Below are 25,265 nucleotides of genomic sequence, written 5' to 3'. Positions count from 1 at the left end.
CTGCGTGCCCTCTATTCCTAGTAGACCCAGAGACCCTCACTCACCCAGACAGGACAGATTGCTGATTCTTGGCTGGAAACAATCTCTATTTCGAGGTACTTCCCCAGCTTCCTTCCACCACGGTCCCTTTCTGTTTCCCTCTTCCCCCTCACTTCTGCTACCACCCTGATCCCAGCACCGACAGCACAGATGGCAGGTAGCCCCTCTGAGGATGCACCTCAGTGGCTGTGAGCCAAGCTTGTCTGCCCGCTTCCTTTGGCATCCTCTCCTCCTGATTCCTGCAGGTGGGAGCCTGACCACAGCATGATCAGGCTTCCAGGAGAGAAGCCCGCCCCATTCCACTTGGTCAGAAGCTTCACTGGAGTCTCCTAACAGCAGAGTGCTGACCTGTGAACCAGATAAGAAGCAAACGAGGGGGAAAATTCACTTTCCTCCATGGGAGAGCCTTTCATCCTAGAGGTTAGAAACTGCAGCCTTTGACTCATGCTGACCGTCTCTGAGTGAGAACTACTGGATCCCTTCAACTCAGACTTATCTTTCAATGTTAGGTCTGGAACACAAAATAGAGAATAAGGGGGGATTCTTGGGTTTTGTCTTTTGACATGAATCAGAGCATTATGGTGCATGGTTGGGGAGAGATCTAAGTGTCATGTGACCGATCATTCCGTGTTATTATTCCTGGAAGCCCTGAGGGCTAAGACAGGACCAGACAGAACGGATCCTATTTTATATAGACATTCTAGTTTCACACCCCTCCATGCAGACATCAAGCAAGTCATCTTCCAGGTGAGATTAGGAAACAGAGCAACACCAGTCTTCTTCTGTCCTGGAGACTTCCTCCAGACGACCACAGAAACTCTCTCTTGCCACCTCCCTCCCACTGGCCAGGCTACATGCGTTTCTCTAACCATTCCCATCGATCATCAGGCAGTGGTGGAGCTGGGACTCTGAGCCGTGGGCCTCCTCAAGTCCTCCTGTGGAGGGTGCACAAAATACACGTGCCTCTGACTTCCCCACAGAGATTCGCATTCAGTGGTTGGGGATGCATTCTTTTAAATGTCCTCTGGTGGTTACACAAAAGGTCCTGGCTCAGAATCCCTGCTTTAGAGAGCAGAGGAGGCACATGAGTGAGCCCTGGGGCCGCTCACCTTCTAGCCACCAGGAGGCAGGGGCCATGTCTTCTAAACACTGTGGTCATTAGAGTCTAGCACACACAGTACACATTAAGGGATTGTCTGCATCAAAAGTGAAAGTCACTCAGTCTGACTCTTTGCAACTCCATGGACTTCTCCAGGCCAGAATACTGGAATGGGTAGCCTTTCCCTTCTCCAGGGGATCTTCCCAACCCAGGAATCAAACTGGGGTCTCCGGCATTGCAGGTGGATTCTTTACCAACTGTGCTATCAGGGAAGCACGCACAATCCAAATAACCAAATATGCCCATCAAGTCTCTGTTTCTTGCAAAAATCACAAGCCCAGGGAGACAGGAATCAAGAGCACCAGGCTGAGATGTCTGAGTCCCAGGCTAGGTCTGTCACCACCTGATCAGATGACCTTGAGTTAGGCAGACACTTGAACACTCAGTTTCTTCACCAGTAGCTTTATGAGGTTGGAGTAAATACTAAATTCCCTACAAACACCAAAACTGTGTAAATAATTGTATGCGTACTTGCTAAATCGTTTCAGTCATGTCTGACTCTTTGCGATCCTATGGACCGTATCCTGCCAGGCTTCTCTGTCGATGGGATTCTCCAGGCAAGAATACTGGAGTGGGTTGCAATTTCCTCCTCCAGGGGATCTTCCTGATCCAGGGACTGAACCCACATCTCTTACATTTCTTGCATTGGCAGATGGGTTCTATACCACTAGCGCCACCTGGGAAGTCACAAACAATTATATACTGGACTTTTAATGAATTCAATATATATATATATTTTTTCCTTTGGAGTCTCCATCCTTATGTTCATGGTCTGACTGTTAAACCCAAAGTAATAAGAATCAAGAATCATAAGAATCAAATCAAACGATAAGAATTTTAACTCTGTCATCAATGCCTGTATCATTACGGCTAAGTCTCTCCTCGGCGCTCATGCATCCAGGGCATAAAGAGACAAACGGGTGCTATCAGAGCACTCGAGCCCCTGGAATTAGGGATGGGACTGGTGACTATGAAGTTCGTGTCCTGACATCATCAACAGGGTACCAGCCCAAAGCTGGTTGACTCCACTTGAAGATGAAGGAAAACATTGCTGAAACTCCTGGCTACACAAGGGCCCTTTTCCCTTGCAAACATCTTGCAAAAGAAAAAAAAAAAAGTAAGGGAGGGGGAAGAGGGGAGACAATGGTTGTATTTGAAGCAGAATCATGAATCTAAATAGAAGTTTCCGAAGATGTCTATCATGCATCAGCAGCTCCTTAAAATAACAGCAAACAGTTTAGATCCATTATTTAGTTTCTGTGGAAAATAAACAACAGGGTCGAGTAGAATAGGAATCGTGGGTTTAGCCCTCAGTCCTCATTCATCTTCTGTGCCCATGCATTTCTAAGACAGGAAAACATTTTCCCAATTATAGCAGGAGCAGGAAGGAGGGGAGGGGGGCGGGCCGGCATGGGCTTGCTGGAGATGCCCTGCTTATGTGTCTGGGGCCTGAGGTTAGAATGGATGCCCTGTTGTGGGGACAGTTGATGAGCAATCTTTAAGGTCAGGGAAACCAATTCCTGCCCAGGCAGAGGTTGGAGAGCGTCACAAGCCCACGTTGGCTGATAGCTGCAGAGATATTCAGAACCATTGTGCCTTCTCCTCCAGGCTTAGTGCTTCAAGCTGGCAGAGTACCTTCCTGCCACCTGGGGTCCTGACCTGCCTATTCAGAAAGTCTGCCAAGTGGCCCCAGAGACCAGCACAAAGGTCCCACCCTACCCTGTCATATCACCCTTGAAATCAGCTCAGATGCCTCCTGGAAAGCAAAGGGGGAGACTGGATAAGCTCTGTGTGTCTTGTTCGCCAGCAGAGCTGCTGAAGCTCCTGAGTGTGGGCTCTCGTGTCTGACCACACTTCCTCACTTAAGAAATGACTTCACAGACCCAAAATAGCAGTAGCCATGGAACAAAACACAACGAGGTTCAGGCAATAAGAGCCAAATCAAGAAATGAACCCAGCACTGTAAATCAACCACACTTCAATTAAAAAAAAAATGAAAACAAAAATTAAAATGAAACATCCCTACCAGGTGACCAGGATAGGGTGATTGTCTTCTCATGGGACCGGGTTAGGATGGGTTGAAGGTCTGGGACTGGGACCCTCAAAATGGCTCTTTTCTAATGAGGCAATGGAGGAATTAGATCGAATTTGTTTAATATCTTACTTTGGTTGTTTGTAAAGGCATCTGGAATAGGTCAGTATTAGCACTGAATGTTGGTGTTTGAGACTTTTCAGCAATCGGACACAAGGCTCCTAGAATTCCCAAAATCATTCCATATCCTTTAGATGAAAAAGGATGCACACCATTGTGTCCACAACATGAACCATGGAGAGAGAGGCAAGGCAAACCAGCTCCAATCTCGCTCATCTCACCTTTCAGACTAAATTCCTGTCTAGTAATTACTGCCTGTGATTCTGAGAGGTAATAGGTAGTTATCAGTGAGCACTTATCAGAGAGGTGAGCAGAGCAGGGCTTCCCACCATAGCCTCGGAGAATAGGCTTCATTATGCCTTTGCTGAGTTACTTCACCCTATGCCTGTTTATAGTTATCTCCTCTCTGCAGAGCTGTTTTGAGATTTCAGGTCTGGAGTATGGATCATTTTCCCCCTCCCCCACCAGAAGCAGGGGGATTTCACAGACCAGACTGTCCCCTCTAAGAGGTGGGATGGAGACCTCTGGCACATTCTTGGAATAAGTCGCTCACTCGGATTTCTCCTCCCAGATACACCAACTTGTGCAGCCTGCATCCTTACTTTCTAACTTAGGAGCTGGATGACCTTAAGATGTACATTGAATCACTTTTTGGCTTGATGTCCCCTTCTGTAAAACGGGATCAATAATACCTACCTCATACTGCTTTTATGAAGGTGAATCTCTAACTAGATTCAGAATCTTGAAAGCCAGAGTTTAAGGCTTATTCATTTTTGTATTCCTGGCATCTAGCAGAAGGACTGGGACATAGTGGTCGCCTCATAAATATTGGTTAAATGAATTACAACTATTGAATAAAACCCATGGAGTCCCATTATTTGCTGATCCTCTGCTGACTTCCTTGAACACAGATGATGAAGGCTGAGGTTAGAATGATAGCAATTGAGAATCTAGAAAGAAGCACATATAAAGCAAGACCCTTCTTAGAGGGTCATCAAGTCATGCCTTCTCTCTCCAGGAACAGGAGGGATTTCTGGTCTTCCCAGCCCCTGAAAACTCTGACCGTGCCCGTGCAGCTAAAAAGAATGGAGGATGTTCCCATTGACTGAAGAAGCCTGAAGACAGCAGGACAGCTGGAGCCCTGTGTGCAGAGGGGAGCTCCTCCACTTCTGACTCTGCGATGGAAAAGCCCCACGGGCACTTCCAGAGGGCACTTTGGATGGTTCTGGCCCAGTCTGTGTCCAGCTGCAGAGAGCTGTGTGGGTTCCATGAGGCTGCACTGGCGTACATGTACCAGATTTCCAGTTTTCCTCTCTTCTCCATACATACTCCGTGACAAGACAGGCAGTCGCCTGACTAGTTGCTCACAACTGACCAGGAGCATGGCCAAAAGCCAGACCAAGAAAGAAGGGATTCTTCAAAGGCCTGGTGAAGGAAGATAACAGAGTTTCAGCCAAGTAAACAACACGGGGTGGGGGAGGGGGACTATGGACATGACAAACCAGGGGCTGAGTTTAAAGGGAAGAGGGTGGTCCAGACCTGTAACCTAGGAGACAGTATTCCTGCAGATGTCTGGGTCTGACTCACCCTCTCTGTATGAACCTGGACTTAGCACAGCTCTCACCTGTAGATTGAGAGCATCATATTTCATAGTCATGGTGTAAGAAGAATCTCTAGAGACCTTAGTTTCAAATCACTCATTTTAAGGGTGAAGGGACAGGGGCTGGGAGGAGCCAAGGGATTTGCAGGGGATCACGTAGCCAGTTTGCCTTAGAGCTTGGACGAGGACCCAAATCTCTCTCTCCGTCCGTCTCTCAAGCACTGTGCTTCTCAGAGTCTCAGAAGACAGCATCTCAGATTGTTACAAGACAACCCTCTGTGCCAAATAAACTTGCAGGCTTGCTCTGTTTTGAACCTGGTGACTGGAAGGAGTTACATACCAGGTCTGGAAGCCAAAGGGCTGCAAGAGACTTTGTCTCAGGTTTGTGCCTACGAATGTGTGTTTGTGACTTGACTTGATGCTGCACTGAGCGTTAAAGTCTGAGAGTCTAAGGAGAGTGTAACAATCAGATACGCCTTCCTCTTTTCATGCTCTCTAACCCCAAACTTGATAAGGTCCCTAGGGATTTTTTTTTTCATGGTGCTTTCATTCCCAAAGCTTCTGAGATTCAACTTCGCATCAGCTCCTGCCCCTTGATTGTCCCCGTTTCACATGCCTGCCCGCCCACCCACACTTACCAAACAGAAATAATTTTATCAAGTGGCCATGCTGCAGATTGCTTCTAAACAGCTGGGTTTGGGCAAAGCTCTGGGGATGAGTTCGGATCAGGAGTTATCTTCCCTGGCATGCTGTTTCTGGATTTACATATGCGTGGGCTGAATGTTTTAATTAGCGCTGCCAGCCAGTCTGGTCACAGCTACCCACCAAATGCTTTGCTTCTTAGGTGAGTGGTCGAGGGCTGTTCTTCAGAGGTTGAGTGCTCTGGCTGCAAGAAAAGGAAAACAACACCTGGGTGTCTGCATCTTATTTGCTCATTCATGTTCAACAACTCTTCATGGAGGATCTATTAAGTGTCAGGCATTGAGCTAGACTGTGGGGACTCGGAGAGCAATAGGACACAGATGTTGCTGATAAAAAGAACACAGATCATGGACATTAAATGAATACACTACACAAGGTGTTACAGTGGTAAAGAAGCCTCAAGAGACACAGAAATGCGGGTTTGATCCCTGGGTGGGGAAGATCTCCTGGAGTAGGAAATGGCAACCCACTCCAGTACACTTGCCCGGAAAATTCTATGGACAGAGGAGGCTGGCAGGCTACAATTCACGAGGTCACAAAGAGCTGGACATGACTAAGCATGCACCCACACACATACAGTGAATGGTGAATGAGAATGTATGATGATACTGAGAGGCACTGGGTGTCAGGGAAGACCAGAGAAGGGACATTTTACCCAGCCTTGGGTACCTAGTGGGAGAATGAGGGAGTGGTTTCCACTGCTGAGAATCAGCGAAGGCTTCCTGGAGGAGGTGCTAAAAATCAGTCCCAAAGGATCTTCAGGGGTTAATAAGATACAAGCTGATGTTGGCAAGGCTTTCTTGAAAGAGCGAACAGTACAAACAAAGAAATAAAGATCAGCAGCAGCATAGGAGGAGGTGGATGAGCAATATAGGTGGCTTTGTTCTCTAGAAGGGGCTGGCAGCTGCAAATAGTGTTCAGGAGTGAGTGACATTGGAGGAGGGGAAGGAAAAGAGATGCAGGCAGCGAGCACATAATTGACCTTTGTCCAGCATTTCATAGGCTATTGTTTTCACATGTGTTGGCTCATCGGCCCACAGAACAGCCTCATGACATGCATAAAGGAGATGCTAGTACTTTGTGAGCCCAGCAGTGGTCCTCTAATGGTTCATCTTCCATTTCCATCCTCTTCTGTAGCTCACTGCCCATCCTATGTTAACCTCCAGGATCTTAGTCATTCTTGATCTTCCTCAAAGCTCTCTGGTTTTCCCTTTGAGTCTCCTAACAGCGAATCCACTTTAGTGCAATCCCCAGACTTCCCCTTCTCTGGTATCATTGGTCCTCCGCTCTCATCCTTCTCATCACCACAGGTACACCCACATCGTCATGTTGACCAAATCCAAACCTCCAGCGCCTACCTTTCTCTGCAGATCTGACCATGAATCCCCACCTGACCAAGTGGACACCTCTGCCTGAGCAACGAGCACCTTACTGAATACATCCAGATGGGAACTCAGGGCTTCTCCATAAGGCCTTCTCTTCTTTGCAAACCTAGATACCGTTCTCACTCTGCCCTTTCCCCTGAGTCCTTCTTTTACTCCCAAACCTCATCAATCTGTGAATTGTGTCTTCTAATTCAGGGCCATTTCCTGCATCCGCTATTTTCAATCTGCCAACCCACCTACTGCTCCCACTGCAAGAACTTCCCATATGGGTGTCCTACTCCCGTACTCTCTCCTTTGGGCTATTATTTCCAGTTTCAGAAGAAATTCCTCCTTTTTCCCACCAAAAGCTCTCCTTTAGTCTGCTCCCCTGATTAAAGTCCTCCATCACATCAGGGTAAAATCCTAACTAAGCATGGGTGACCCTTTCCTGGCCACCCCTTAGGAGGGTCTCCAGCCTTGTCATCTACATTTCACCCATCAACACAGCACTGCTGTGGTGTTCATCCGCCCTCCATCACCTCGACACAGCCATTTCCTCTGCTTGAAATTCTCCTCCTGCCCTAGGTGAGTCGGAGGGGCTCCTGTGTACGCTCAGTGCAGCGTTTAATGTTCCACGCTGAGTGACCTCATTCCCTAATCAGACTAAACATCTTACAGATGGTGTATTTGTCTTATTTACAATTGTTCACCCAAAGCCTAGCACAGGTACATAATAGAGACACGCACACATACAAATACACACACATACACGCACATCCCAATTAACTGAATTGAACTCCTCATCTGATCAATTCAAAGTGTAAGTCACTCAGTCGTGTCCAACTCATTGCAACCCCATGGTCTATATATACAGTCCATGGAATTCTCTAGGCAAAAATATTGGAGTGTGGAGCCTTTCCCTTCTCCAGGGGATCTTCCCAACCCAGGGATTAAACCCAGGTCTCCCACATTGCAGGCAGATTCTTTACCAGCTGAGCCACAAGGGAAGCCCAAGAATACTGGAGTGGGTAGCCTTTCCCTTCTCCTGCAGATCTCCCCTACCCAGGAATCAAACCAGGGTCTCCTGCATTGCAGGTGGATTCTTTGCCAACTGAGCTATCAGGGAAGCCTTGTATGTCTTCAAAATTGGATTCAAATGTCACCTTTTCTGCGATGCCTTCCTTGATTTCATTAGGCATCCGTAAAAGGTTTCTCAGTCTGTATTATTCCACTTGTTTCACTGAATTACCATTCCATTTTAATTCATCTGCCACTAGACTGAGTTCCTATAAGGCAGAGAACAGCCACCCAACACAGGGCTAGACCAATGACTGAGACTCAAACAATTTCCTAGGGACTGAATGAATCATCAGTTTATAGAAAGGAGAACTGAAGTCTAGGGAAGTCAAGCATCCTGTGAAAAGTCAAACGCTGGTGTATCTCGGCCTCGAACTTGGCTCTGAGGTCACAGATCTTTCCTTTAAAGCTGATACTAGTGTCTCTGATTCTACAAGTTGCCGCATCTGGGAAAACGCTCCATAAGGGAAGACTCTCCATCACCTCTTTTCTTGGGTAGCAGAACCCGCAGTGCACGTGGGGCAGCCAGCCATCTACCAAAAGCGACACCAGCAGTGTGAGCCCTCACGGCTGTGAAGCAACTTGCTTTTCAAGTGACACTTAGGAACAAGGGAGCCCCTGCCAGAACAGGTACGCTCAGCCACAGCCTGAGCATCTCATCCTGAATCAGACCTGCACCTGAGTCTAGCTCTGCCATTTCCCACATGTGACCTTGAGCAAGTCATACCACACGGAGCTGTGTTTTCTCAACAGTGGGAATAAAGATAACTACCCTTCCCTACTGTTGTGCACAAAACAGCAACAGCAGTGACATACACATTGTTCATATGCCTTGTTATTTTATCTCTGTGGAGATGCTGACATAGTAGGAGCTCGATAAATGCTCGCCATGATGGCATCAAGCTATGCTTGATCTTTACAACAATCTGTTCTCCTTTCAATAATTTCTCTGAGCCCTGGATCCTCCTTAGCTCTCTTTGTTGGCCTTCTAGACCTGGATAATGCAGAAAAAGAAAAGAATTCAAATAATAATTTAGAGCCTCTCTGATACACTGCAGATCCATCATGGTTCTGTTTTGTATGACTTTTGTAATCCTCACTGTAGTCAATGAAAAAAAATGCTTTGATATCTCCAGGGGGAAAAAGACACTAAAGAGAAATCCAGGATGCATGGAAGGTAGAAGAAACTCATGAAAGTGGTGTTTCTGAGGATTCAAGGCATTCCCCCAAATGGTCCTCCCTTGGCATAAATATTCAACCAAATAGTCCAATCATCCAAAAAGTGTTAGGTCCATTTCTGAGAATTCTCACAGGTTTGCTGCTGCTGCTGCTGCTAAGTCGCTTCAGGCGTGTCCAACTCCTAGCGACCCCATGGACTGCAGCCCACCAGGCTCCTCTGTCCATGGGATTTTCCAGGCAAGAGCACTGGAGTGGGTGCCATTGCCTTCTCCATGTCACAGGTTTAGTCATCCCCAATTTTTATTTGCTTTATATTATAAATCAAAAGTTTCCAACCTACATGCCAAGGGCCGTTGAAGGATATAGTTATTGTAAGCAGTTTCAAATTTGAGTGTGCATTAAGTGTCATCTCTCACCTAAAAAATAAAAAAATCAGTGCTTTACAAAAACATCCACACTTATTTTATTTTCCAGAGTATTTTATATTATCATAAATAAAATGTGTATTTGTACAAGATCATTATCAAATTTTACAATAGCTGTTTGTCATTTTGCATTTCCCACAATACAAGTATTAAAAGGACTAATAATACCTTAATGTTTTATTGTGGGGAAATTTGTACGGGGTGTGTTCTGCAAAATGTTTGACATGAAAAGCAATGCCAGTGCTAGCAGAGTTTAGGAATCCCTCTCATAAGTCAGAAACCCAGGATCTGAGTGGACCTAGCAGTTGGCTTCCCGGAGCAACTCAGAAACATATGTGCTTTGCAGAATGACCTTGAGAAATCTTCCAGCTCCCAAAGATGAAGCTATCTGGGTCTGTCTGCCAACCTAATCCACCACACAGCCCTGGCAAGAGATGCAGGGAGAGTTAATCTTCCCTCCTTCCATCTGGGGGGCCTGGGGGTAGGGGAGCAGGCAGCAGCAGCTGCCAGCCCAGGGCCAACAGGAGGATGGGCAGAAAAGGGCAGTGGCAGTGTACCCCGCACCCCCGTCCCAGGAGCATCTCCCCTCCTTTCCTCTCCGATCCTTCTCTATCCTCCCTCATGACAAGGCATCGGCAGAAAGTAAGTCTGGCGAACACGCGGCAGGGAGAACACAGCCGCGACAAGCAAGGTGACTAACCTCATCAAGCCGTCACAAATTAAATACTGTCTGTGCAGGCAAGTTCACCTCCCAGCTTGCTTTGGGAACAGGAAGCTGAGATTTTCCACGCTGTGATCTGATAAGAGGCTGCGAGCCAGCTAGTCAGCCCAGGTGAGGACAGGACCAGTGGTCTACACTCACAGCACGACTGTGTCAGGTTGGCGACTGATCAGCAACAGCGCACACCGGTCACCCAGGCAGGTCACTGCCCGCCACTTCGGTGACGCAGACGTGGACCCTGGCAAACTGGCTGAGGGCTCCTTTCTTCCCCACTGGACAGAGTAACCAGCCACTGGATGGGCCACTGAACCTGTGTCCTCGCAGGATGAAGGGTGCAGTTAATACCTGCTCACCTTCTGCAGGGAGCCAGAGCCCTAATTAAGTGCGATTTGTGAAGTGCTTTGAGGTTGCCAGATGAAAGCTGAGCTAGGAGTGCAAACTATTATTGCTAATTAATTATTGTCAGCAGAACAATTTATTCTGTGTTTTCAGGGCTAGGAGCCCTTGTTTACAGGTCAAAGAATGATTTTCTTGTATATTTTCCAACCGTGTCTCCCACCCACAGTTCTGGCTAGTTGGAAATCTCTCCATCATTCTCCCCACTTTTCTCCTGTTGACCTTTCTCAGGTCCCTAACTGAAATATAAGGTATACAGCCTCCCCTTCAGACCCCAGACGTAAGCAGACTTGCAAAAAGAGAGGACACGAAATCCTTAAGAAAGTGAATGTAAGCTAGAAAGTAAAAGGGGATCTGACACAAAATATCTGTAGTGTTGGCTGGGAAACAGAGAGTCCCTTTGGGGAAAATATGTGATTAATCCAGACAGAATATAGAACTGAAATATGGGAGCCTTTCTGCTAAGATGGTTTCTGCTGGTGAATGATGTTGACCTCTGAGGGGCAATGATACGCATGATCAGGAGGGTGCATCGGAAATTCTCGGAGCAGTGAGCCTCTCAACAGGACCAGCAACCCTCCTTTTAATAAACCCTTCCCTGCACCACTCTCCCCCCACCGAAAAACCCAAGGCCTGTTCAACTTTAATTTCTATCTTCAATTAGTTAGGATAACAATCCTTTAGAATTCCTAGAATGAAATGCACCTCTGAGATTAAAAAGAAGGAGACCAGAGGCATTAAGAGAACAAAGCCGCGAGGATGGAACAATGCTCGTCTTCCCATCTTGGCTGCCACCTGGCGCTCACCATGCTGGCATCTGAATCAAGGGCATTGTGGATGCAAGACAAGAGAATCCCCAGTGAACTGTAGCTTTTATGAATAAATTGTACTTGCCAAAATTGGTCGGTTGTTTGTGGACATTGATTTATTTTCTCTGATTCCTTCTGATTGTTATATTTTGGATGGTGCTTACTGATGTGAAAAAGCCATCTAGTATTGCTGATAAATCTAGAGATAACGGCAGAGGTCAGAAAAGTAGAAAGGAAGGAAAAGAAGGGGTGCTTGCTGTACAATGGGAAAACTTTTTGTGTAAAGAACAACTCTCTATACCCGTTTAAATGTCATTTCACCTTATTTTGTAATTGTACAATTAGCAGGGTCATTTGATTGTTTATTTTCTTTTTTTTTCCTTCTGGAGTTAAGAATAGAATAGAGTGCATAGTGAAAGAGCATGTCTTATCTGAGGGCTCAGACACTTCTGCTGGGTTTCTTTGTTACTTCTTTGCCTTTTACTCCCTCCACTCTGCACACATGTTAGATGGGGGGTGAGAAAGAGAGAGAGAGGTGGTCAAAGACAGAGGAAGAAGGAGAGAGGGAGCTTTTGGGGAGGTGGTGATTAGCAGCCTGGAGAAAGGAAGAGTCTTGTAGCGCCCTGAGTATGCACAGCTAGGATACTCAAGGTTGTGTGATGGGAGCATTCAGAGCTTTCAAGGTGAGCCGACCCGTTTGACTCCCTGGGTCTCAGGGCTCTATACTCGAACCTTGTGCCAAGTTTGCATCTGGTGAGCTTTCTAAAAAAAGAGTGCTGAACTCAATTTAACTTCCAGGGGGATAGTTAGGCATTAAAGTGGAAAATGTGGGGGACTGGGGAGAGAAGGAATGGGAGGGAGTGGCAAGAGGCTGCTGACTGTTTCCACCTTTGGATCGCAACTCTTGAAACATTACACCTAAAATAGGTCAACAGGGATTTGGGATAAAGTGGGATCAGCTTTAGTTAATTATCCCAAATGTGCAGAATGCCTGCTTTTAAATCCTGAGTTGGATTTAATCACAGAAGCTGAGAAGATCTTCCAACATCCAAATCCATTTGAAAATTGACCGGAGGGGCATTCTATCCAAAAAGATAACTTGTTCAGTAAAAAGGTAGCAAATGCAGCCGCCACACAGAGACAAGGACTCACAGTGGCTTGTTTGTGGGCTGGTTCCTGGTGTCATTCGGGGAGCAACACAGCAGGCGGAATTAAGGAGCAAGTGCTGGCTCTGATCACTTTCCACATCCTCCCCATCAGGCTGGGTCTCCCGGGCAGAACAGACCTCAAATTCAATACAACAGAGACACGAGAAGAGACAAAACACCAGCAATCAATTGGTGGGGAGACTTGAATAACAGAGATGCTGAAAATGGGGGATGGAGGATACTTCAAACCTCACTTTGAGACACACTTTGTATTTAAAGTTATCTTGGCTTTTCAATAATCTTACATGAGTCTGGTGGGGCTCCATTTAAGGAAGACTGTGAGCCCTCCTGAGGTGTATTGTTAAAAAGACTAACATTTGCTGGAGGTGTAAAAGCAAGTTGGTTTATTTCCTGAACAATTTTGAAAACCATCCTAGAAAATGCTTTGGATTAACCTCTACTGATAGCATCTTATAAAGCTTTTCATGACTTTGTGGTTTAGTCACTAAGTTGTGTCCAGTTCTTATGACTCCATGGGCTGTAGTCTGCCAGACTCCTCTGTACACAGGACTTCCCAGTCAAGAATACTGGAGTGGGTTGCCATTTCCTTCTCCAGGAGATCCTCCTGACCTAGGCATTGGACCTGCATCTCCTGCATTGCAGGCAGTCTCTGGCCTTGCAGACAAATTCTTTACCAACTGAGCTATCAGGGAAGCTTTCCATGATCTAGTTAAGTGGATCCAAACAGACCTCCCCAGCCTAGATCCTTCCCCCAACCATATATCCATCCCACACCCTCCATTCACAAAGACATTGTCCATCAATGCTCTGATGCTAAAACTACTCCAGGCACACCATGGTTCTAATCCAGCTTTGTCTTATAACTATTATTTTCATTTTTTTCCTTCCTTCTTGCTACACATCCCAAATCACATGCTTGCCAAGGGCAAGAGTCATATCTATTTAGGTTTGGGAGTTCAACGTCTCCAAGAGTGCTATCACGTTGAAGAGCGTTAGGATATGGCTACTGTCGCTTGAGTTCAGTTCTGTCCCTCATTCATGTCCAACTCTTTGCAACCCCAAGGACTGCAGCACACCAGCCTTCCTTGTCCATCACCAACTACCAGAGCTTGTTCAAACTCATCTGCATCGAGTCGATGATGCCATCCAACCATCTCATCCTCTGTTGTCCCCTTCTCCTCCTGTCTTCGATCTTTCCCAGCATCAGGGTCTTTCCCAATGAGTCAGTTCTTCACATCAGGTGGACAAAGTATTGGAATTTCAGCTTTAACATCAGTCATGCCAGTGAATATTGAGCACTGATTTCCTTTAGGATTGACTGGTTGGATCTCTGCTGTCCAAAGGACTCTCAAGAGTCTTCTCCAACACCACGGTTCAAAAGCATCAATTCTTCGGCACTCAGCTTTCTTTATAGTCCAACTCTCACATCCATACATGATTACTGGAAAAACCATAGCTTTGACTAGATGGACCTTTGTTGGCAAAGTAATGTCTCCGCTTTTTAATATGCTGTCTAGGTTGGTCATAGCTTTTCTTCCAAGGAGTAAATGTCTTTTAATTTCATGGCTGCAATCACAATCTACAATGATTTTGGACCCCCCAAAAATAAAGTCTCTCAGTTTCCATTGTTTCCCCATCTATTTGCCATGAAGTAATGAGACCAGATGGCATGATCATGATTTTCTGAATGCTGAGTTTTAAGCCAACTTTTTCACTCTCCTCTTTCACTTTCATCAAGAGGCTCTTTAGTTCTTCTTCACTTTCTGCCATAAGGGTGGTGTCATCTGCGTATCTAAGGTTATTGGTATTTCTTCTGGCAATCTTGATTCCAGCTTGTGCTTCATCCAGTCCAGCATTTCTCATGGTGTGCTCTGCATAGAAGTTAAATAAGCAGTTCCCGATTTGGAACCAGTCTGTTGTTCCATGTCCTGTTCTAACTGTTGCTTCTTGACCTGCATATAGATTTATCAGGTCGGGTGGCCTGATATTCCTATCTCCTGAAGAATTTTCCACAGTTTATTGCATAAGTGGTGATAATGAACTGATCTAACAAACGCTTGTTGAGTATCTGATAGGCAATACTGCTGTTATGCTGTTTGCAAAAGTTCGAGTCCTTTACCCCCGGGAAGTTTGTGACCTATTGAAAGAGAGGAGCAGCAGAAGTTATGGGAATGACTCCAGTAGAGGTAGAAAATCCTGAAGCGGGAACCTGCTGTAAGGCTCAGGAAGCTCAGCTCAGTGCTCTGTGATGACCTAGAGGAGCGGGATGGTGGGGGATGGGAGGTCCACAAGGGAGGGGATATATGTACACGTGTGGCTGATTCACTCCACTGTACAGTAGAAACTAACGCAGTGTCACAAAGCAATTCTTATCCAATAAAGAATAGCATGCTGGAAAAATACAGCACAAGAAGGGTTTCATGGATACAACAGGTGGCATATGGGGCTCAGAGAAGGTGCCATATGAGTTGGATTTTATGGAAAGATTGGGGCTCTGATAGAATAGGGCAGAAAGGGAATTCCAGGCTGAGAAAGCCATCTGAACAACAGCATGGATGATGGTGGGGTTAGATCACTGCCAAAAGACTCGTGTCCACTTTGACATAGGGTGCCTAGACAGATGTGAGAGCAGTGAATCTAAGGTTCCCTGCAGAATTCCTTCACTCTCCTGCTTCTAGAATGAACACTCTCTCTCCAACACCCAGGAATCAGAGAAATAAATTTCACTTGCAAAATCACCTCCTATCACTCCAGGGCAGAATCCATGAAGTGATCCTGGGGCCCTGACTCCCAAATAGAACACAGATGAGGACCCCGAATTTCTCAAATCTCACTCTCCTGAGAGCTAATGCCTACCCTCAGCTCCACTCCCAGGGGTCCTTTGAGAGGCCCTACATAGTCACAGATACAGAGCTTTCTACCAGACTTTAAAACAAGAATTTCACCTCGGAGGTGAGAACGGATATGAGAAATTTCAGCCCAAAGAGTGATTTTCCCCCAAGGCTGTCACGAGCACCTGGAGACAGGGGTTTATAATGGAAGTGCCCTTGCAGCCGTAGCTGTATTGCTGCAAAAGTGTGACACTGTCCCCAGGTACAGGCACTGTAATAAGACAGAGCGTTTAAATGACGCTTGGAAGGGCAACCATGGTATGCAGTCGTCTTTTTCTAGATCATCACTTCTCCCAGTCACTTCCATTTCCAGCTAAAAAGACACACAAGTTTCATGGGGGAAAAACTTAGTGCAAGAACGGCAAGTTTTGTAACTAGAAAAAAATCAATTATGAAGGACGCTGGGTTCTGACTTGAGGCAACTGTCACTAGGAGGCTGTGATAACCTCAGGGCTCTGGGAGAGTTCACCAGGGTTCAGTTCCCTTCTGGCCAGCCCCTGAGCCTCTCTGAGCAATTCCCTGGGACAGTCCCTGAGCCAGTTATCTTAACATTCCATTCCAGCATAGAATTGGGGTGATGGGATCAGGCTTTCCTGGTAGACAGCACAGCATAAAATGTAACTCTTTGCAAGGAAGCGGGAGCCGATATTAACACAAGGGAGGTTCTTTCTCCAACAGTTCTATAAACTACTTCACTGCTCTGCTTCCATGGACCGCATCCTGAGATCATGTGGAATTTCATAAAATTAGTAAAAAGATCCCAAGTCACACAGGAGAAAACAAATAAAATTCTCATTGTCACATGAGACATCAGGGGGGAAAAGCCAACAAAAAATGAAAACTACCCTTTCATCATCAGGAAACTGTGTGTGTGTGCACGTGTGTGTGTACATGAGTGTGTACATACATTGTATATTATATATGTTTGTTTCAAATCTATAAGCAAGTTTCCGCATTACATGTGCCTACATGAATATCCTCTCTTCTATTTTTTACTTTATTATTGGAGTATTTATTATTTATTATTGGAGTATTGCTTCACAAGATTGTGTTCACTTTTGCTGTGCAAAAAAGCAGCTATTTGTACACATACATCTCCTTCCTCCTTGAGCCTCCCTCCCCCTCATATCCCACCCCTCTAGGTCAACACAGCACGGAGTTGAGCTCCCGGTGCCTTACAGCAGCTTCCCAGTAGTTATCTATTTTACACATGGTGGTACATATATGTCAATCTTAATCTCCCAATTCTTCCCACCTTCCCCTTCCCCCACTGTGTCCACATGTCCATTCTTTATGTCTGCATCTCTATTTCTGCACTGAAAATAGGTTTAATAGTCACAAAGAGGAAAAAATATATATGTATATTAATAAATATCCTCTTGATAGAGCAGAATACTACTCCAAAAGCTATGGGTCTCAGTTTTTCCCTCAGGCTAAATGTGGGCAATTTAGCTCATTTTGCATGACTTTCTTTCCATTAGTAGGGTTCCAATCCTCTTTGATTTGTTAGTTTAAAGAATAGCAAACCTCCCCCTCTTCCACATTTAGCATACTACATCCTTTATCAAGGTGCCTTTGGTGCCCAAGAGAACAGGCCCATCAATGTGGACAAGTCTGCACGGTGAACCAAATATTTGGACACTTGCCTATTTGTGTGCTTAACAGCTCTAAGAAATCTAATACTGCAAAAGGAAAACACCGACTTTCCCAAACTTGTTTCACCGCTGTATTTAGTATGTGCACGTGTGTTAGTCACTCAGTTGTGTCTGACTCTTTGCAACTGTATGGACTGTAGCCTGCCAGCCTCCTCTATCCGTGGAATCCTCCAGGAAAGAATACTGCAGTGGGTTGCCATTCCCTTCTCCACGGGATCTTTCTGGCCCAGGGATTGAACCTGTGTCTCCTGCATTGCAGGTGCGCTCTTTACCATCTGAGCCAACAGGGAAGCCTGCATTTGGTATCCACCCGACCCTAATCTTGTTTTCCTGACAATTATTCATTGGAACATATTTGGGACATGGTGCAGGAAGTCTGTGTGCACATTGCATAGAGTATAATGCAGGGTTAGGGGCCAAGAAAGGTCACTTCCCCGGCTTGTGTTTCTATGTGGACAGCTTTACACTAGAGATATTGTCTTCAAATAAAAGCAAATATTTCCTGATCATGTTCCATGTACACCATGCACACTGTTGACGTATCATGTGCATCATCTCATTTAATCCTCACAGTGAGGATAAATGATGCATATGAGATTGGTGTGCTTATTATTATTCATATACCACAGATGAGGAAACTAAGGCTCCAACAGCTTAAATGATTTATCCAAGGTCATACTTCATTGATGGAGGTATTTTGCCCACCAGGAAATATTTGAGAATGCCCAGAGACACTTTAGGGGGGTCAAGTCTGGGTGGATGAGCGTACATGGAGGCAAGCCTATTACTGGCATCTAATGAGTTGAAGACAGGGATGCTGTTTAAAATCCCGTAATGCACAGGACAGGGAAGCCTGGTGTGCTGCAGTCCATGGGGCTGCAAAAAGTCAGACACAACTGAGCAACTGAACTGAACTGAACTGAATGCACAGGACAGCTGTCTTTCCCCCAAACAGAATGATTTGACCCAAAATATCAACAGTGCTAAAGTTGTGAAACCCTGTGTTAATAGGATATTCTAGAAGCGGCAGATATCTGCAAAGCAGGTTAAAATTTACAAAAGGCTTTTGACCGTGTTCTCTCATTTGCTTTTATACCATTTCTCTGAAGTAGGAAGAAGAAATTTCACCGTGTACATTTCTTTCATGGATGAGGACTGAGGCTCAGGTGGTGGGGGCTTGTCTGAGGTGGTCAGGATGCAAGGCCAATGATGGAACCCTTGGGACCTCACACCCCATCCCCTTCTCTAGAGACAGTCATCCTCGGATACAGCCAAGCTGGGGTGCAGGTGAGGGGTGATGTAGCCGCCTCTTTCCAGGAAGGTTTATGTCCATACAAGGTCTTCCAACAGTCTCTGGAAAAAAGAGAGACCAAATGCTTATTTCTTCCCCCATCATATGATAGAGCATGAAGTCTGTGAGATGCATCTCACGGAAACAAAATCTCCACAATTTATCCTTTAAATTAATGAAGTGGACCTTAGCGGTAAACACACATGGCTTACTGGTAGTCTTCCTGGTGGCTCAGACTATAAAGAATCTGCCTGCAATGAGGGAGACCTGGGTGGGGAAGATCCCCTGGAGAAGGGAATGGCAACCCACTCCAGTATTCTTGCCTGGAGAATTCCATGGACAGAGGAGCCTGGTAGGCTACAGCCCACACAGTCGCAAAGAGTCAGACAGGACTGAGCCACCAACACTTTCACTTTCTTTGTTCAGTAGGATGCAGTGTTGGTACATAACAGAAATGATATTCATCTATTTAACTGTTTTTTTTTTTTAATTCCTCCAACCTGCAAAAGGAGTCTTAGGTGTTTCTAACTTTTACTTTTGTATTGGGATATAGCCGATTATCAATATTGTGACAGTTTCAGGTGAACAGCAAAGGGACTCAGCCATATACATGTGTGTGTGTGTGTGTGTGTGTGTGTCTGTGTGGGTGTGTGTCCATTCTCCCCCAAACTCCCCTCTCATCCAAGCTGGCGCATAACAAGTGAGCAGAGTTCCCTGCACTATACCGTAGGGCTTTGTTTGCTATTCCCTTTAAATACAACAGCATGTACATGTCTACTCCAGACTCCCTAACTGTTCTTTCCCCTCATCCTTTCCCCTGGCAACCATAACCAGACTCCCTAACTGTTCTTTCCCCTCATCCTTTCCCCTGGCAACCGTAAGTTTATTCTCTAAGTCTGCGTGTCTGTTTATGTTTTGAAAATAAGTTCATTTGTATCATTTCTTTTCAGATTCCACATGTGAGGGATGTCATAGGATATTTCTCCTTCTCGTCTGACTTCACTCGGTCTGACAATCTAGGTCCATCCAGGTTGCCGCAGGCTGCATTATTTCATTCTTATAATGGCTGAGTAATAGTCACAGGAGTTTTAGTTTTCAGGGAAGTCCAAGTATGCGGCCTTTGTAGTTACAGCCCACTCCCCAGATTTCACTTTCCTTTCACCAGTCAGTACTCATCCTACCTAAATAGTTGCAAGAGGACATGGAAGGAATTATAGTGCTTTTTCATCTTCACACATGGATCAGAACTCTCTGCAAGGTTCCTCTAGTCCTCGGAGTTGAAATCACGGCCATTTAGAGGGAATCTGCAGGAGCAAAAGGCAACAGGGAAAAGCTAACACAAGCTCATGGTGAAATGTAAGCAGCACGTTTGTGATGTCCTCTGAGGATTAAGTCTGCATGGTCTCCACCTGGAGATGACTCTCATCCCTCAAAACTGAGTTTCCACCCTCAATAGCCAACTGTCTGAGCTCAGATTTTCACTTGTAAGCATCTCCTGAAAAAAATCATTAATATCCTCGCAGAAGAGGATTACAAATTTAATCTTTAACCAACCTTAATGCTTACAAGAGGCTCTATTAGACAAATCATGGGCTTTGCAATCAAACGGACCTCAATTCAAGCCTGGCATCTTTCACTTAGAATGAGATTCCAAAAGCCTACAATGACAAATAATTGGAAACTTGTGTGGATTAAGTGGCATAAGAGATGCGACGGCGTGACCTCCACTCCATGATATTAGCATAATATTAGCATGAACTAATACATCAGACTACTGAGGTCAGCGCCCCATCCTCCACCCAGGCTTGGGTATAAGAGGAAGAGCCGCATATTCACACTGGGAGGAGAAGTGAGCTCAGAAGAGGAGTCAGGCCAAGTCCACCAGACCAGACAGATCACCCATGCATGGGGCACATGGGAGAAGACCACACCCCCCACAGTGAGGGGTCTCTGACACCAGATAGGAGCCCTGCCTGTCTCCTCCAGGACTCATGCCAGTTCTGGCAGGATAAGTCCCCAGATCCTGTTGCTCTGACTGCTAGGATATACCTTAGGACACCAAGAAGGCTGTGACAAGTACAGGACTAGCTCCAAATTCTGCTCCAAGATTCTTCCAAATATGGCTCAGTGCCCAGCAGCTCCTGTCCGGGCCACAGGCAAGCCAGACCAGCCTCAGGGCTTCTCTGCTGACCACCACCCCTCCTTTGGTGCCTTCAGGGACAGCAGCAGCCCCCGTATGGACCAGCATCGCTTGCAGTGCATGTCATTTTAAGTCAGCACCATCTGTTCTGGGCCCTCATTATGAATTCATAATGAACATATGTAACAATTACATCTGTAAAGGGAAAAAGTAGGGTTTTATGGTTTAGCTTCAAGTAAATGCTCTTTGTGCAAGCAGGCATATTTTTGAGCAATTTGGTTTTGTTTTTATTTTGTTTCTCTGTTAATCCCTGAGAAACTATTTGCAGCAGATAAGTTTTCATTCTAGGCTTAAACATTCAGCTTGGAATGACCAGAAATGGAAGATCACAGCTTCCTGCTCTAAGAATAAGAAATAAAGTAAAAACCAGGGTCCTCCCCAGGAGTGATACCCGAGTCAGGATACAGTAAACAGCTGGGATAGAGAACATGGAGCATGGCTTTGACCTCCTCCTAACACTGACCTCAAGCATGTTGCTCTAAGTCTGTTCCTTCCATATATTAGAAATATTGATAATAACAGCAACTCTGTCTTAGACTCAGGAGAAGGATGGAAGGGAGCCATGCAGGGCGACCAGCTTAGCACACAGGGTACCTTTCAGCTTTGCCTGGGTTTCAAGTTTACCAATCTTGAAGGGGTAGGAAGGTTGACACTTTATAATCAAATAGCTGGAATAGACTAGAATCCTATAGTGATAGGGGCTTTGACATATGGACAGTTCTTAGTATGTGCATGTGTGTATGTGTGGTAGAAATAATAAGTGATAGATTGGTAGATAGAAGCATAGATACATGGACTACACAGTACACAAATTAGATACATGTGTGCTGACATACAGGTAGCTAAGCTGGTAAAGAATCCGCCTGCAATGCAGGAGACTGCAGCTTGATTTCTGGGTGGGGAATATCTCCTGGAGAAGGGATAGGCTACCCACTCCAGTATTCTTGGGCTTCCCTGGTGGCTCAGGTGGTTAAGGATCTGCCTGCAATGTGGGAGACTTGGGTTTGATCCCTGGGTTAGGAAGATCCCCTGGAGGAAGGCACGGCAACCCACTCCAGTATTCTTGTCTGGAGACTCCCCATAGACAGAGGAGCCTGGCAGGCTATACGGTCCATAGGGTCACAAAGAGTCGAACATGATTGAGGTGACTCAGCATGCAAGCAAGCATACAGAGATACATAGATATGAGGGCTTCCCTGATGCTCAGGGGTAAAAAATCCACCTGCAAGGCAGGAGACTCAGGGCCAATCCCTGGGTCAGGAAGATCCCCTGAAGAAGGGAATGGCAACCCACTCCAGTATTCCTGCCTAGAGAATCCATGGACAGAGGAGCCTGGAGGGCTACAGTCCATGGGGTCACAAAGAGTCCGACACAACTGAGTGACTAGAACACCACCACCACATGGATATGAGGATAGCTAATAAATACATGTATACCTGGACTGATACAAAGACACATAGACAGGTGACAGATAGACAGACAAAGAGACGTGTTTCACACATAAAAAATTGGGAGACTGTATTTATCATGTTAATAATGACTATCTCAGTATGATTGGAGAGACCGGGGAGGGAGAAAGTTTAGGAAAGCAACAAACAATAGCCCGAATAAGGTCTCTATGAAGACCCTGGAGGTTCCAAAGAGTAGGGGTTTGACACAAGGATAAATGTAAAAGAGGGATCCTCTGTTCCTGGCAGACAGCTCAGGGAAACATTACTGAATCTTCTGGATATAAGCAGGTATATAAGCCAAGTTAGGTTCAAGGAAACAGTTTTGAAATGTGGGAAAGAGAGTTCACCACCAAACTCACCAGCTCCTCAGGAGGGTTTTGAGGATTTGGAAAAGCACAAGTTACCCACCTCCTACCAGCAGGCAGAGGGCACCACGAACGTGGCCAGGAGTCCCGCTGCACAGTCACCTCGGCAACCGTAGTCAGGATGTTCAAGAGTCCAGGAAATCACCTGTGTGCAGGGCCATGAGCTTCTTAATTCCATCTGAGCACAGTGAGGGCGGGGGGTAGCTATTTGTCCCCTGAAAGTAAGTAGAAAAAACCCATGACGTACCTGTCCCACATGGGGTGGATTTAATGAGCTTAGCACTTCAGTCACTTGCTTCTGCCCCCAAAGCCAAGGAAAAGCTTAGGGCCACCTGGTGAATGGTAATTGCTGGCTCTGTGTCCAGGAGCAGAACAGGCACAGCAGTAATAGATTTCTTTTTCTCCTAGAAAAGGTGGCAGTGGACAGCTAGCGGTGCTCAGCCAGTCCAAGCTCTGCTTAGCCAGGCGTGCTATGGCACCCATTAGCGCAGGGTGGCACCAACTGCCAGGCACGCGGGCTTGGACTGTGCACTGAGGTCACTGCAGAAGAAGTCTGGAGGTATGCTCAGTCTCCTGTGATAGCAATGGTATTTGACAGATGGGCAGTCAGGCTGGGGTTGATCCATGTAGACTGCAGTACATTAGGCTTTGAAACCTCCTAATGTTATTCTTTATGGGCTTCCCTGGTGGCTCAGATGGTAAAGAATCTGCCTACAATGTGGGAGACCCACGCCTGATCCCTGGATTGAGAAGATCCTCTGGAGAAGGGAATGACTACCCACTCTGGTATTCTTGCCTGGAGAATTCAATCCTGCCAGAGGATCCTGGTGGACTACAGTCCATGGGGGCCCCAAAGAGTTGGATACAACTGAGTGACTAACACTTTCACTTTTTCAATGTTATTCCTTGTCCCCTCCAGAGACATGGAGACACACACAGATCACCAACTCCCTGAGAATTGAATACTCCCCTTATTAACCTAAGAAATGACCCCATGGCCCCACAATGCAGGGCTTTCACTAAACTCCATTGCACAATACAGCTTTTTCATTGAGATCAAAATGCAGCATCTTACTTCCCACTCTGTGTTCAAGCCTTGTCCAGGCGTGCCTACCTTGATGAGATAGGAAATGAAAGTGCCCACTACACCTAAGCCCTGAAGACCATGATCCATGCTGCTGGACTGATCCCTGCCCTCTTGGTGTGAACTCCCCTGCTAGAAAGGATGACTGATGGGCTTCCAAGGCTAAATGTTGGCTCCACGGCTTCTCCTCCTTCAGGGAGGTGGGACTGGACGGAGGGGCTAGGAGTGGTTTCTCCAACATTCCTCTGGTGCAGAGGGAAACAGCAAAGGGTCTCTCCTTTCTCGAAGTGGAAAGCAGGAATATGAGTCCCCCCTTTTAACATGGCCATCCCAATTAGGGTATAATTAAGAAGATGGGAGTTCACCTGGAGCTTTATTTCCTCTGGGCTGACAAAGGGGATGCCGAGGAGGCTTTGTGGCTGATGGAGCTATTTCAGGCCTCTGCATTCTGACCTCCACTGCCAGCCTGAGCCCCTCACCTCCTCTTGAAGTGTGTTTATTCTGCAGCCAAGAAAACAGGAGCATGGGGAGAGGAGCCACAACACAGCCAGTGCTGAGAGGACTGACATTACAGGGTAGCTCTGGTTTGTTTAGGAACCAATTCAAAGGTTAATTTATGGAGGACTTCTTGACACGCTTGCACGCGTAAGTTGCATCATGTTTAAAACAACGACAATAACAACTGTGCTACAGCAGCTTCTTAAAATCCTCAAATTCAGTCCTCCTCCCCCATTGTGTAGAGAGGAGAAATGAATGAATCCCAAGGGTGCAGGCTTTGTAAACTCTGTGGAGTGATTCTCCTACTGCTCTATTGACGAATCACCATCTCTCTCTCATTATCACCTTTCTGTTCTTAGTTTCCCGTTTTTAATATATTTTATTAAAATACACTTGATTTACAATATTGTGTTAGTAATTATATATATATATATTCAAATTATTTTCCATTATAGGTTATTATAAGATATTGAATATAGTTCCCTGCACTATACAGGAAATTTTTGTCACATCGATTTTATATATAGTAGTTTGTATCTGTTATCCCAGTCTCCTGATTTACCCCTCCCTATTTTCCCTTTTGGTAACTATAAGTTTGTTTTCTTATATTTATAAATTAATTAATTTTAATTGGAGGCTGATTACTTTACAATATTGTGGTGGATTTTGCCATACATCAACATGAAGCACCCACGGGTGTAATGTGTCCCCCATCCTGAACTCCCATAAGTTTGTTTTCTATGTATGTGAATTTCTGTTTTGTATATATATTTATTTGTATTTTTTTAGATATCACATAAAAGTGATGGTATATAATATTTGCTTTTCTCTGTCTGACTTACTTTATGAAGTATGATATCCTCTAGGTTCATCCATGTTGCTGCAAATGGCAATATTACACCCTTCTGTATGACTGAGTAATGTTCATATGGATCCCATCTTCTTAAGCCAACCGTCTGTTGATGGGCACTTGGGTTGTTTCCTTGTCTTGGCTATGTAAGTAGTGCCTCCATGAACACTGGGTGCATGTATCTTTTT

At 45.7% G+C, this 25,265-nt stretch overlaps 1 long non-coding RNA gene across 1 annotated transcript; it reads right to left on the bottom strand.

Annotated features, from left to right (window-relative positions):
- Window positions 1-1,913: 1,913 nt before the first annotated feature.
- LOC112584996 lies at window positions 1,914-23,210 on the bottom strand. Its single transcript, XR_006551363.2, has 6 exons — window positions 22,689-23,210; window positions 19,811-19,933; window positions 18,435-18,691; window positions 12,776-12,908; window positions 5,589-5,836; window positions 1,914-4,775 (listed from the first exon to the last, which is right to left on the bottom strand). It is a non-coding gene; the product is annotated as an uncharacterized LOC112584996 (long non-coding RNA).
- Window positions 23,211-25,265: the final 2,055 nt, after the last annotated feature.

Source organism: Bubalus bubalis, chromosome 5 (genome assembly GCF_019923935.1).
Source record: "Bubalus bubalis isolate 160015118507 breed Murrah chromosome 5, NDDB_SH_1, whole genome shotgun sequence".
In the NCBI taxonomy this organism is placed as follows: Eukaryota; Metazoa; Chordata; class Mammalia; order Artiodactyla; family Bovidae; genus Bubalus; species Bubalus bubalis.
This window is presented reverse-complemented; position numbering and strand designations above follow the sequence as displayed.